The sequence below is a fragment of the Pongo abelii genome, chromosome 1 (assembly GCF_028885655.2).
Source record: "Pongo abelii isolate AG06213 chromosome 1, NHGRI_mPonAbe1-v2.0_pri, whole genome shotgun sequence".
Classification (NCBI taxonomy): domain Eukaryota; kingdom Metazoa; phylum Chordata; class Mammalia; order Primates; family Hominidae; genus Pongo; species Pongo abelii.
Genome location: NC_071985.2, coordinates 171,970,279 through 171,984,120, shown reverse-complemented (window position 1 = coordinate 171,984,120; position 13,842 = coordinate 171,970,279). Strand labels below are relative to the sequence as shown.

General features: G+C 38.9%; 1 protein-coding gene and 1 long non-coding RNA gene across 2 annotated transcripts in view; both read left to right on the top strand.

The window, feature by feature from the left end:
* The window catches only part of NFIA (nuclear factor I A), a gene marked incomplete at its 5' end in the record, with an annotated part of 375,871 nt that overhangs the window by 78,519 nt on the left and 283,510 nt on the right, over positions 1-13,842 (top strand).
* The window catches only part of LOC129050745 (uncharacterized), a 45,146-nt gene continuing 34,988 nt past the window's right edge, over positions 3,685-13,842 (top strand). The window contains exons 1-2 of the long non-coding RNA XR_010135755.1: positions 3,685-12,707; positions 13,081-13,115. This is a non-coding gene — a long non-coding RNA (uncharacterized LOC129050745). The remainder of the gene's footprint in view (positions 12,708-13,080; positions 13,116-13,842) is intronic.

The window sequence follows — 13,842 nt, the reverse complement described above, 5'->3', positions numbered from 1 at the left end:
TGTTGTCCAGGCTGGAGTGCAGTAGCACGATCTCAGCTCACTGCAACCTCTGCCTCCCGGGTTCAAGTGATTCTCGTGCCTCAGCCTCTTGAGTAGCAGGGATTACAGGCACTTGCCACTATGCCCAGCTAATTTTTGTATTTTTAGTAGCTATGGGGTTACACCATATTGGCCAGGCTGGTCTCAAACTCCTGACCTCAAGTGATCCGTCCACCTTGGCCTCCCAAAGTGCTGGGATTACAGGTGTGCACCACCATGCCTGGCAGTACACGTTTTATTTAAAGTCATTTACAGTTATATTTCCTGTATCTGCAGTTTTTGTTCGTTAGTTTGTACATTTGGAAATACATCTGAAAACTTACGAAGTTCAAGCGCTAGAGAGCACAATCTTTATGTACAGAGAAGACCTCCTCGATGAGGTCTAACAACTTCTGTTCTAGACACAGGTCTGATTTTTCATTCCAGAGCAGCAAATAAAGTCATAGTGGACAGCTGCTTCAGTCTGGAAACTAGAAACAAACAAGAGGTGTTAGCTGGCAGCTGAACAATGAAGAAAGACATGGAGACACTGTCCAAGAGGTTGAGATGGATAGTAGCTTGAGATCCTCTCTTTCTCTCTAGACATGCGCCATGTGCAACACACACACACACACACACACACACTTGCAGACAGCCTCTGACTTTCAACGGTTTGACTTTATGATGAGTTTATCAGGATGTAACCCCGTCACAAGTTGAGGAGCATGTGTCTATGTGTGTATGTGTATCCGTATACATTTACATTTATATATATATACACACACACACACCCCTATAATCCTGTATACTTAAATTCCTAAATAGTTGTTTGGGTGTTCACTATATTGGAACGCTTTAACTTGTGTTCTTAATGATATCTTGAGGAAAAGATTAAAGCATGTTTCTGCATATAATAATATTAGTAACAAATTATGGAAGATTTTGCTCCAAAATGAGTTAATGTAGAAAACAGGTAGTTATTAAAGTGGTGAATGTAAGCAATTTTGTAAATTTATAAAGTCATAGACATCTTTAGTTATGAAGGACCTCATAGATAATTTTCTCCAGTGGTTTCAAATATTATTTAAATAGGAATGTTTTCTTCAGGACCAAATCTGTGGAGAAGCTATGTACATGTATGTATTTTTTTAAGTTGAAAAGTATGCGGGTACTGGATCCATATTATTAATAACTTTGGCCCACCTATTCTTTCTCCCAGAAGCAGCCCCAGTTGGAATCAGCCCCTAGAGCGAGGAGTCACCTGGGAAGCTTGTTACATGCAGATTCTGATTCTGTGTGTCTGGGAAGGCATCTGAGACTCTGCATTTCAGATAAACTCCTAATGTGTTAGACATGCACTGGCCACATTTTGAGAAGCAAGTCCCTGGGGGAAACTGTGCACGTAGTTTGAAAACCTTTGATGGGTTAACTTCTTCATGTTTCAAATGTGAAAAGACAGAGTTATAAATGATCTGCCAAAAGCCACATGCTTACCTGGGGTCTTGAGTCTTGGGAAGGCTGTGTTCTTTTACCCAAGGCCTGGGTGGGATGGCTGTGTCCTTACCCTTTGGGCTGAAGGAGGCATCCTAGTACCAGGGTTCCACAGGCACTATCTGTATCCTTAGTTTCTATCATGATAGATTATGCTGAGAACTTGTTCCTTTTAGCCTACTATCTGTCCGATGGAAAACAGTACTCTGAATCAAACCCCATGGAGGGTGGAACATTCTAATTAGCCAGCAAGGGCAGTTAGGCCCGTAGCTGTGGTGTCTGCTGCCACAGCAGAATGGATAAGCAGTTCTCAGCCACCACCCCCTCAACATAATCCATAAAACTCTTTCAACCCTTTTTTTTTTTTTTTTGCATGTCTAGTGTTTGCAAATGGAAAATGGCTGAGGAGAAACAGAGTGAAAGTTTATATAAAATATTTATACCTTAAAGATCTTTTATCTTGTGTCATTCAAGAGATAGAGAAGTGAAAAATGTATTGGGAGTACATTATCAAGAGTACATTCTAAATTTAAATCTCAGATTGAATAATACCAGCTGCTAATGTGTGGAGCTTTGGAAATGAGTCACTTTTGAAGCTCGAGAACTTACTGTACCAGGTCAGTTACACTTAAGAAGGAAGTGCCTTTTGAAAAAAGAAAAATCCTATACCGGAATCAAGACTTATACTAATGGGCATTAAAAATCAAATACTTGACATAATATTCATGTTAGAATGTAGCTACATAGGAATAAGATGTAGGAGCTGAGACACTTTATGGAATGTTTCTCAAAAATAATCAAATAATTTTGGTCTTTTCTTTGTGAAGCAGTATAACCTGTGGTTAAGAATTATGTGTCTTAGAAAGACTTAGATTTGAATTCTCTGTCTACTGCTTGTTAGCTGTGCCATTTTGGATCAGTTCTTTTCTTTGAGACTCACTTAATTTTAAAGCAAAGGTAATATACCTACCTAATTGGTTTTCTGTAAAGGATTAAGCATCATGGTATTTGTAAAGCATTCAGCACTTTGCCTAGAATTTTATAGTTCCAGTAAATAGTAGCTATTTTTATCATTATTGTCACCATGATATTGTTTTTAGACCTAACTAGTATTGCATCGTTCTTTGGTGACCTGGTGGTGTGCTGTGGAAGCAAAATTGGTGTGCCTGTTGAAAAAGTTAGTAGTCAGAAAAAAAAGACATACTTTATAAGTGAGACTGTGACTATTATGCTGGATACCTGCATTCTAACTAGCAAAACAGAAAATACTTTGTTGGTTTTAATGGTGCTTTGTTTTTATACTGCATGGTATCTATTTTTGTATGCTGGGGTCTTAAAATGCTTGGAGCATCTAGAGAGGTAACTAAAGGAATGAAGTAGGCCATAGACATAGCAACAGCCCATGTCCCATTGAAAAGCCATGAGTCCCAGTTGAGGCCCCTTGGCTCTAGCCAATTGGTGTTGTGTGAAAATCTGGGCCTAGTGTTGTCAGTTCTTTTAATTTTTTCCTAAGAAGCTAGAAGTGCAGATTTTTACATGAATCATAGGATGCTTTAAATAATTGCAGCTGTATCTTGAGAATGCTGTTGGCTGCAAGAAACAAAAATTTTAGTTTAACAGTGGTTTAAACAAAGATTTTTTTTTCTTACATAGCAGTGAGTCCAGCAGTAATAGCTAGTGTTTTTATTTGCTCACTAATACCAACAAGAATTTAGACACTTTCCATTTTTCTGTCCTGACTTGCTTCATTTGTTGACTTTAAAAAAAAAAAGTGCTTGTCATTTATGGTTGCCATATGTATGTTGAAGATAGGATAATGAAGGAGATACATTAGACTAGCCTTATTTGTTCCATTTATCAGGAAAGTGCAAACTTTTCCAGAAACTACACAGGCCACATCCCTTATGATTTACTGGCCAAAACTGGGTCATTCTGGCTGCAAGGAAGCTTGGGAAAAGGTCTCAAGCTTTCTTTTTGTTGTTGTTGTGTGGCTTTTTGTTTTTTGTTTTTTTTTGGGAGATGGAGTCTTGCTCTGTCGCCCACGCTGGAGTGCAGTGGCATGATCTCAGCTCACTGCAAGCTCTGCCTCCCGGGTTCACGCCATTCTTCTGCCTCAGCCTCCCGAGTAGCTGGGACTACAGCTGCCCGCCGCCACGCCCGGCTAATTTTTTTGTATTTTTAGTAGAGATGGGGTTTCACCATGTTAGCCAGGATGGTCTCAATCTCCTGACCTCATGATCCGCCCGCCTCAGCCTCCCAAAGTGCTGCTGGGATTACAGGTGTGAGCCACCACGCGCAGCCAAATGTCTCAAGCTTTCTAGCCTCTACAGCGGGAGATGGTGAAGAAGTGGGAAATCGTTGTTGCATTTACTAGTGAATAGTTGCTGTCTGGCGCAGCAGCTAACTCAACATGAAACCCAACTGCAGGACCTGAAGACCCTGTGGCCTGCAGTATTTATCAAAAATCTTCAGATTGAGGATTATAAAGTGAAAGTATCATTTGGGTGGAAAGGAGGAGGGTCGGAGAGGCAGCCAGTGCTTTATTTTTTTGTTTAAATGGTTTCGTATTATATATAAGATAGGTCATTGCTAACAATGTGCAAACTGTTGAGGGAACATTGTATAAATTTATTTCTTGGAAAAGTTTATTTAGAGTTTTAGTGGAGAAGCTAGAGAAGAAAATGCCATTTAATGTTATTTCTGTACTGCTATATTACATTTTAATATATGAATTACTCTATTTTTTAAAAATGATGGATAAACTACACTTCCCTTTAGTTGTTTTTATTCTGAGATAAATGCCTGTTTTGTAAATCATTGTTACCTGATTTTGGTAATCTCTATTAGAAAGGAATCTTCTCTTTTTATTAATATCTGTATACTTAGACACTGGGAAATTCTTGCAAAATGCTTTACAAAAGCAGCCATTTTAAGCTGATTAAAAGTATATTCTATATGCATGTATGTAGTTGAAGTGCTACCAAACCACGTATGTATTTAGTTAATTAAACTCAACAATCATGGAAGTTTGAAGAACTCCAAATCACAGCTGAGAATGCACTAAAGGAAAACTATATCTATCTGACTCCAGCAAATTGACTCGTGATATTTTTGCTTACACCTTTCTGCAGCTTAACTGCTGAGTTAGCTGTTCTTTAATGTCCTTGACAAATTCAGGAAGTCACCACGTGTAGATAAATTGAGAAAAATATTTCTGCCAATTTGGTCCTGATCATTTCTTCTTGGGGTTATAAATTTGGGTTTTCATGATCTAGATGTTAATAAAAAGAGAACCCCAGATAATCTGAAGGGTTACTCCTCAACATTACTATCGTAAGTTTAGGGTCTGTGAGTTGGCTGCCTACTGAGTACCTAAAAGCATGGGAACCTTTACAACATATAATCCAATACGTAATCACTTTGTCAGGCTGAGCAAGTTAGTGGAATCTTTAGTAATACTAGGATAATTAAATAGTTAAGCTATAGGATAAAAGGCAAAACTGTTTTATTAGGGGAGACTATGCTTAGACAGTCTTTTAGAATGATTGAAAGGGTATATAGATATGAGAACCAGTCCGCTATTCCAAATAATCTAGTTAGGATTAAAAATAAAAATTTTGTCCAGATGCTGTATGAAAATCTATTTTATAGTAGGATTATAATTATTGCTTTGTTTTAATAGGGGACTCTTAAAGACAAGGAAGAAAAGAGTAGGGAAACCTATTTGTATAGGAAAATATAGTACATTTCCATTCAATATCTACCTATAATGTGAGAGATTATGCCAGACGCATTGAAATTGCTGTCTTTAATCTTCATACCAGTCTTATAAATTAGCTTTTGTTACTACTGCTTCCTTGATGAGGATACCAAGTCCACACCAAATGACTTGCCTAAGATATGTATTCAGTACATTTTGGAGTTGAGCTTTGAACCCAGCTCCGTCTGTGTTCCATACTCATTTCTTTTCCCTGTATCAGAAGATCCACCCACACGGGCCAACTGAGAAGAAAAATAGCAGATGGGCTTAAATATGGGTAAATGTATGATAATGTACTTAGTGAAGAAACACCTACCAAACTTATAGTTTATAGACTCTTAGGTGTTAATTTTAACTCATGAAAGAAACCTGGGAGTCATAGTATAGGCTGTCTCTCAGCATGACTATTGTCTCTTCCCTACAGTCAATTCAGGAGGGTTTATTGAGGACCTACTTTGTGTGAGGATAAAGATAGTGTTCTTGTACTTAAAGAACTTACATCTTTTCCTTCCTTCTGGCCGGGCGCAGTGGCTCACGCCTGTAATCCCAACACTTTGGGAGGCTGAGGCGGGCGGATCACGAGGTCAGGGGATCGAGACCATCCTAGCTAACACGGTGAAACCCCGTCTCTACTAAAAATACAAAAAATTAGCTGGGCGAGGTGGCACACACCTGTAGTCCCAGCTACTCGGGAGGCTGAGGCAGGGGAATGGCATGAACCCAGGAGGTGGAGGTTGCAGTGAGCTGAGATCATGCCACTGCACTCCAGCCTGGGTGACAGAGCGAGACTCTGTCTAAACAAAAAAAAGAATTTACATCTTTTCCCATAAGACATTTCTTACGTTCTCATAGTGAGAAAAATAACCCTGTAAAAACCTCTTTAAGCAGTACATCAATCTGTATGGCAAGGAAGATAGATGAGTGTACTCATGTATGATCGTGTACTGATTTGGAGTATGTTTTGGAAATGAAGACTAAAAGTTTTACTTTAAAATAAGGTTACTTTTCTCTAAAGGAGGCATTTTCTTTGTAGAGTCATTATGATATTATTTCATAGCTATTAAAATTTGCTATCTTGATGCTTGGTTATTCACTGAAAGGAATGAAATATTTATTAAGGTCATATTACTGTTGTGTAGAAAGGGAGCCACAGGGTGATTTTTATGCTATGCTTTTTTGGTAGCAGTGTTTCTGCTGGGTTGCATCAATGTCTGTAGATTTTATTGATTATAATTAAGTCAGTCTGCATTGTCTCTAAGAATTTACATGACTTTAAAAATCAATCTCTCACATACTAATTTTTTGAAATAATTTGAAAAAGGATCTCAGTAGAAGGGACAAATCTACAACTATTAATCCTGTTGTTATTTATTTGAGCCAAAAATGGTGTTATTTCTCATTAAAACATTTGCAGGTTTTAGGTGTTACGATCCTTTTAGTTTTCTTTTAATTTCATTTTCTCTACCACCAAGCTTTCAAAGGCATTTTACAGCTTATTTTTATCTCTGGTAGATTTCTGGGTGTGCCTGGCAAAACCCTTAGCTCAAATCCTGAAGGTTATTTAAATTCCAATGTTGGATGCTCTCCACATATATAGATTTTGATGTACACGTAATAGGATTAGGAAGATTTTATGCCAGTTGATACCTTGCATGTACACGGTGGATCAGATAAAGGACCATCAGAGGGCGAGTGGGTCTGGGCTTTGATTGCAGGTAATGGGGAACATTGTCAGAGCTTTTTTTGTGTTACTTTAGGTATACATTTTTAAGCCAAGTTTAGCACATATATTTATGTTAACTATTGGGGCATTAATAATCATATAAGCTTGTGGAATTAACCCATACAGATATAAAAAAGCAAAGCCCTAATCAATAGTGCAAAGACCAGTTGTGATTTTTAAAAACCACTGCTTCTGTGGAAGTGCAAGCATTGATTTATGTTTACATTATTTTTCTAAAGCAACTGATTTCAGTGACACCTACTTCTGCCTAAATTGGCTATTTCTGCGTGTGCATGTATATTAAAGGTATATATTGAGAGATACATTTGAAAAAGTTATAGTTTTTGAAATAAAAAATACCCTAGTAAATTGCCCTTTTATTATGGGGAATGATTAAATAAAACAGCATTATTTGTAACATTAACTAGAATTAAATATACAGCTGGGTGAGACTTTGTTTGTTTGGAATTTCTTAAAGGAATTAGCTTCAGTTTCCTAAACTAGAGATATGTGGAGATTATGAACACTGACATATTCTTATAACCTTGATTTTTGAAGGTGTTCAATGAAAAATTCTTGGATTATATTCCTTAAAATTCAAAATATATTTGGAATACTCCAGGACTATTTCATGCTTCTAGGATGGAGGTTATGTATCTCTTTTCTAAGACTTGAAAAATTAAGGCCTGGCTATAGCAATCTTGGTGTTGTCTACAAACCCACAGCTTTGGTCACAGTTTTTTGAAAACTTAATTATGAATGGCTGTTAAATATTTTTCATTTACCAACTTATCAGCATTTTCTTTTTTGCAGCAAGACTCGCTTCCTTTGCTTATGGAAGGCCCTAAGTTTGTTTAGAAAACAAAGTCTGTCTTATCATAATTTTGTTGGTGAGAAGATGCAGCTATATAAAACAAAGAACAAACCTGTGAAACTTCTGCTCCTTCTATCAGACTCTGTTTGTGGGAAGCCTAAATGCATAAAATAGCAACTTGTTAAACTTAGCCTTGACTCTGTTTAAGGGGATCTTTTATTTGCAAAATTTAGTCAATTCCTCCCTAAAGGAAAAAAAGTCATTTTAGTGGATCTTGAAAGCTTTTAGATAAATATTCCAAGTTTTTTTTCCCCTGCTGCTGCAAGCTTAAAAGGCAACATAGAAGGTCTGAAGCCTGGTTTTTCCAGCTGTGTAACAAGCACAGAAGAGAAGATTCTAAATATTTGCTCCTTTTTCCTTCCCACTATTCTGTGTTCCAGTCAAACTTGATTTCTTGCTGTTTGTTTCCAGGACACTTCTCACCCTGCATTCTCTTAGTTTGTCCCCTCAAGGAATGCTCTTCTTTCCATCTTCACATCTCTGTCCAATAGAATCCTATTTGTCATTCAATCTGCATTTTAAATGCTATCAGCTCTTCCTGAAGACTTTATGGACACCTCCAACTGAATGTGGAAAGGGGTCCACAATTTCCAGTGCAATTATCTTACCTACTTTTTGGCTGGACTCAGTATTCTCATTCTACCTTGTGTGTTAGGTGTTCGTGTACTCAGTAATGTTCAGTGGTCAACCAATATTTACTAAATGCCTCTTATTGTCAAACACTATGTTACTTACTGGGGAAAGCGAACAGTTTAAAACATGGCCCATGATGTCAGTAACCTCTTTCTTGTTTTTTTTCTCCCCAACTTGGTTCTGAATTCCCAATTGGTAGAAATGGCCTTATAATTCTTTGGTGTCCTCTGTGAATCCTGGCTTCTTGCACATAGTAGCTGCTCAAGAAATGGTCATTGAGCCATATTAGTTGAGTAAACCAGTTGTCTTCTGATTGAATTTGAACAGCAAAGATTTTTAGCTTTTTCTTTGGTATTTAAATAAAAGTAATGTTATTTGTTCTATTTGCCATTATATTGTGATTTTTGGTGGTACAGAAAGGAAGATTTTTTCCCGTTACCCCTACCATGTAGTCGTTGGGCATTTGTTCTTTGTTTGGAAGGCATGGTAAATTAGCACAGGTCAGGCAGTCAATTTTATTGAGTACCTGTAGGCACTGCGTTGGCCTCCTCATCTGGCTATGTAGAGCTACCCTGGAGATCCTCATGCATAGACAACTGTCTGACTGCAACCTCTGGACACCATCAGCTGTGGCTTTCATCAAGTTCCCAAAGGCATCCTTGACCCCAGAGGTTAAGTGAATGAATCTCACACCTGTCTCCCTGAAAGATTTCTAAAATGTCGGTGGCATTTGGACAGGTTCACAGCTGCTCTGATCCACAGCATTTTCTAGAGCTTCCTTTTACCTCGATGGGGGAGGAGGAATGCCTGTGAACTTGAGCTGACCTTCAAGACGCTGTAGGGCTCTTGGGCAAATTATGGACAAGACCTACATTGTTAGGATAGGCCCAGAAATCCAGCTTGCTAATAAATAGCCTTGGGAGGTGCTCACAGTCTAGTCATAGCATTTGGCATTTCCCTGTACTCTAGCCTGTGTAGGATTTCTGGATGCTTAGGACTGTAACCAAAGTTGAATTCTTGCCTGGGAATATGCCCTCCCCCACACCCCCAGACCTTTTTTTTGCCATCTAAATGACAAAGATAACTATCAGTAGCATTTTGAACTTTCCTACAAAATTGCATTCTTCGTGGTGTATAGTAGGAAGCATTTCTTTACCTTGGAACTTTAGAAGAGGATCTGAATTGAGCAAAAATTAGTGTCCCTGCCGTTTTAACGGCTGGACACTTATCACAAAGCTGTGCCAACATCAGTGATGGTGCACCCACAAAGGTGTTTGGTCTTGATAAGCTTCTAAAGAAGTAGACTTTGTTGTTGTTTTAAACAGTAATGAACTGTTTCAGTTTCATAAAAAAAAGAGACATTCTTTCTTAAATAGAAAAGGGCAGAAAGTTTATAGAGAATAATGTCTAACTTGCTAATGCAGTGTTTGCCATTGCTCTGTGGCATGTGTGTGTGTGTGTGTGTGTGTGCGTGTGTGTGTGTGTGTTTATGTAGGCATGCCTACACGGCTGCTTGTGTTAATACTTAGTATAAAGCCTTAAAATGGATACCAGATTGGCTATGTAACCTTGGAAGATTTATTTACACTCTCAGTTTCTTTTATTCCCAATCTTTTATCAAATGGTGTTTATTATATTCTCTGAAACTGTTAAATAAAAAGGACTGTGGAAAAATTCTAAAATGCTAAAATTATTCCAGGCTAAAAAAAGTATTAACAATAGGATGACGATGTTTAACCCATCTACTTGAAATAAAAAGCCAAGCAAATCGAAATGTGATACATTTTAGAAGGTATTTCTTAGAGAAAAAAAATGTTTAATGTTCCTTCTAGACTGCCATTATTCATTGTATTTTTATTTTAAACATAATTACGAAATATTTTGAAAGTAATCAGGTAAATGTAGTGACGTTTTTTTTCTCTGGTTGAGCCAAGGGATAATAACAGGTAACTGTTATCTGTAATGCATACTACGTTGACTCATTAAAGCCTCATCTTTGTTAAAACATTGAATATAGGATTTGAGAAGAGGAGAAGTTTCCTTATTTAGGAAAGGTTTTTGGTAGGTCTTTCTTGAAGAAATGGAGAAAATGGCCTGCTGATCTAATTTGAGGAGGAATAAGAGAATCCTCCTCCCTGTGGCTATCATGCCTATGGTGCTATACCTGTGTGGGTGTGGATGTGATGGTGTGTGCCTTTGTTGGGAGAAAGAGAGCACAGATTGTCATAAGGTTGTATCCTTAATTCTAATCTTCTGTACTTATAGGAACTGTGTGCTTGCCTAGAGACAGCAGCATTTGGTCCTTGAAAAAGGAGGGGATTTCCTATGCACTCCTTAGAAATTCTCAGGGGCTGATGCAAAGAGTAATTTCAAAGAGTTTACCTTAAGAGCTTTGTCACTGAGTGCAGAGAAAGGAATTTCTGCGTTGATTCCAAACTTAGAATCAATGCTAAGGAAGAATCCATAGAGCTCCAAGGACTTCAACCTCGAGGGAGAAAAGCAGTAATTTATGGATCTTTCTAGAAATTATGGTTGGGTTCTTTCCCCTCTCAACCCAGGCTTCCTTAGTCACGTGACTGGAATTTAATTATCAGTGCCATAAATAATCTTGTGAATGGAAGCAGTGTATTTGGCAGTGAATTTCTGCTTCCCAAAGAGAAAGGAACCTTTAGAAGTTATTAGAAATAATTCTGTATTAGCCACGATCCTGGAGGCAAATGGTCACAGAAGCAGAGGATGGTATCCCCAGAGAAAAGTGGGTTTTAGATGAGTCAGATATGTGGATATGTGCTGGTGACGAATGGCATGAAGGTTGGATGTATTTTTTAAAATACAAATTTAAAGCAGGCTGTATTTAGAAGTTTATTTATAATTGGTTTTAGGATAAAGCCAGCCTGTTGATGCATAACAGAGTTGATCTTTTGGTTCCATTAGCATCCTTGAAATATTTAACAAGAAGCTGACTTTAGCATCTGAGCCCTTCCAACCACTGTTAGAGATGAGGCAGTCCATGTTGGATAATTCTTGTTGTAAAACAAGCAGGCAACTCCTTTGTTTTTCCATCTTGCCCCAAGCCCTCTGTTCTAGACTAGGGAAGGTCAGCTCTTTTTATAGTCAGAGGTCTGTATGCCTTTGAAAATATCCATTCCCCTACCTGTCCTCAGCCAGTAACAATTTATGTCCTGAAGATAGCAAGGAGTGCTGATTTAATTTATTTTACAACCAGTGTCCTTTCATGGGAGAGAGCAGGCTGGTAAAATTGTTTCGAGAATCAGAACATTTTTCTTGGTTATTTATAACATAACTTGACCATCTAGCTACACAGGGCTTCATTCATTTGAGAAAGACTATTGAATCCAAAAATAATAATCCTTTATATTTGTACAGTATTTGCAGTTTTATAAGGACTCTTCATGTTCATTTTCTCATTTGATTTTTCTGACAACTCCATGAGGATAGAGAGGGCAGGTATTGTTACCTCCAAATTACAGATGAGGAACCCGAAACCTGAGTGCTTGTAAGTCCTGCCCAGGGTTTCACAGCCACTCAGTGACTGGGACTGGAGCCCCCTAGATTTTACCCTAGCTCAAAAGCCAGTGCTCTTTCCACTATTCCGTTTTGATACCCTTGGAAAGTTCACTGTTTATCTAGGAAAGAAAAATTGTAGTTCTCGCTGAGGAACGTGGAAATCTGAAGGAGAGACAGATCTGAGAGAGTCACATTGGCTAGTAAGTAAAACAGGAAAAGACCAAGGGGGTCTAGGGAGCTGGCCTCCTGCCCTAGTTCATTCACTGTGTGATCATGGGCAAGTCACTGACTTCTCCTTGCTTGAGATTTCTTTTCTTTTCTTTTTTCTTTTTTGACAGTCTCATTCTGTTGCCCATGCTGGAGTGCAGTGGCGTGATCTCGGCTCACTGCAGCTTCCACCTCCTGCGTTCAAGTGATTCTCCTGCCTCAGCCTCCCGAGTAGCTGGGATTACAGACATGCCCCACCACACCCTGCTAATTTTTTGTATTTTAATAAAGATAGGGTTTCACCATGTTGGCCAGGCTAGTCTTGAACTCCTGGCCTCAAGTGATCCACCTGCCTCGGCCTCCCAAAGTGCTGGGATTATAGATGTGAGCCACTGTGACTGGCCCTAATTCCCCTTTATGTTTTCTCTCACCTCTCTGGCCAGGGCTCTGAAGATGTTCCTGGGAGAATGAGGGTACATGCCACGGAGGGAGCCTTAGGTTTACAGTCAGCGCAGCCCTGCCCATTTCCAGCTGCGTAACCAGGAAAAGTGGTAGCTTTTCTCAGCCTCAGTTTATTCTGTACAGCTGGGGTGAGGGTGGTACCTAAGAGAATTAAGTGAGGTAATGGATGTAGGGTCCTTGGCATAGTGACTGGTACTCAATATCCTCTAAATAAATATTATTCTGTGTTAGGGAAAAGTGAATAGAGATAAATGCTAAGGGTAGAGGTGATGAGAGAAGTGGATGGAGACAAGGATGGCTTTTGGATTTGACTGTTTTCTCCACTTTAAGCACTGTTTGTTATCTTTCAGCTTTCATTTTGTCTCTCATCTTTTCCCCTTTCAGATGTGAGGTGTCTTGAGGGAAGAGACATCTAGAAGGTGAGGGCATTATGCAGATGGAGAGGTCGGCGGCTAAATGTGGTTACTGAAGCCCTGCCTTGGGTCTGTTCCCAGCCTTACTTGATTTTGAAACACATGCGCTCTCAGCAGGCCAGGGTAGTTTGCAAAGCTGTTGTGGAGGCTTTTCCCAGGCAGTGTTACCTGCTCTGAAAGCTGCAAGCGTGCCTACACACACTTCACAAAGCAGATGGTTTCTTTTGCTTTCCATGTGGTCTGAAAATGAAATGGACTTTTAATGGAAAGGTTGGGGAATTCCACACTCAATTATGAATCCAGTGCAAGGGGCAGAGAGATGGTATACCACACCTTTTAGAAGAATTTGTTACTCCTGGTCTCATCTGGCATTGGAGTGGGGAGGTGAGAAAGAGGAAGTAAGTAAATGAAGCTGCTACTCTGTGCTCCAAAACTACTGAGTAGCTGACATCTGCCATTTGCATTGAAAACTGAGAAAGAGGAGAGGAGTGTGGTTTTGTTTTTGATTCCACAAGATGATGTGGAAGGGCAGATTGTTTTGGTTCTATGTGATAAACTGAATACCTCCTGTGTGCCTGATACTATGATGGATACATATGCCTTGGGTAAAAGGATGAGAAGACAGAGATCATGTCTTTGAGACGTTTAGCTTGAGTCACATTTGCTGAGACTGAAGTTGGGCTTTGCATTTGAAAAGCTAGCATTTTTGGATGCACTTTTGATGGGACCCAAC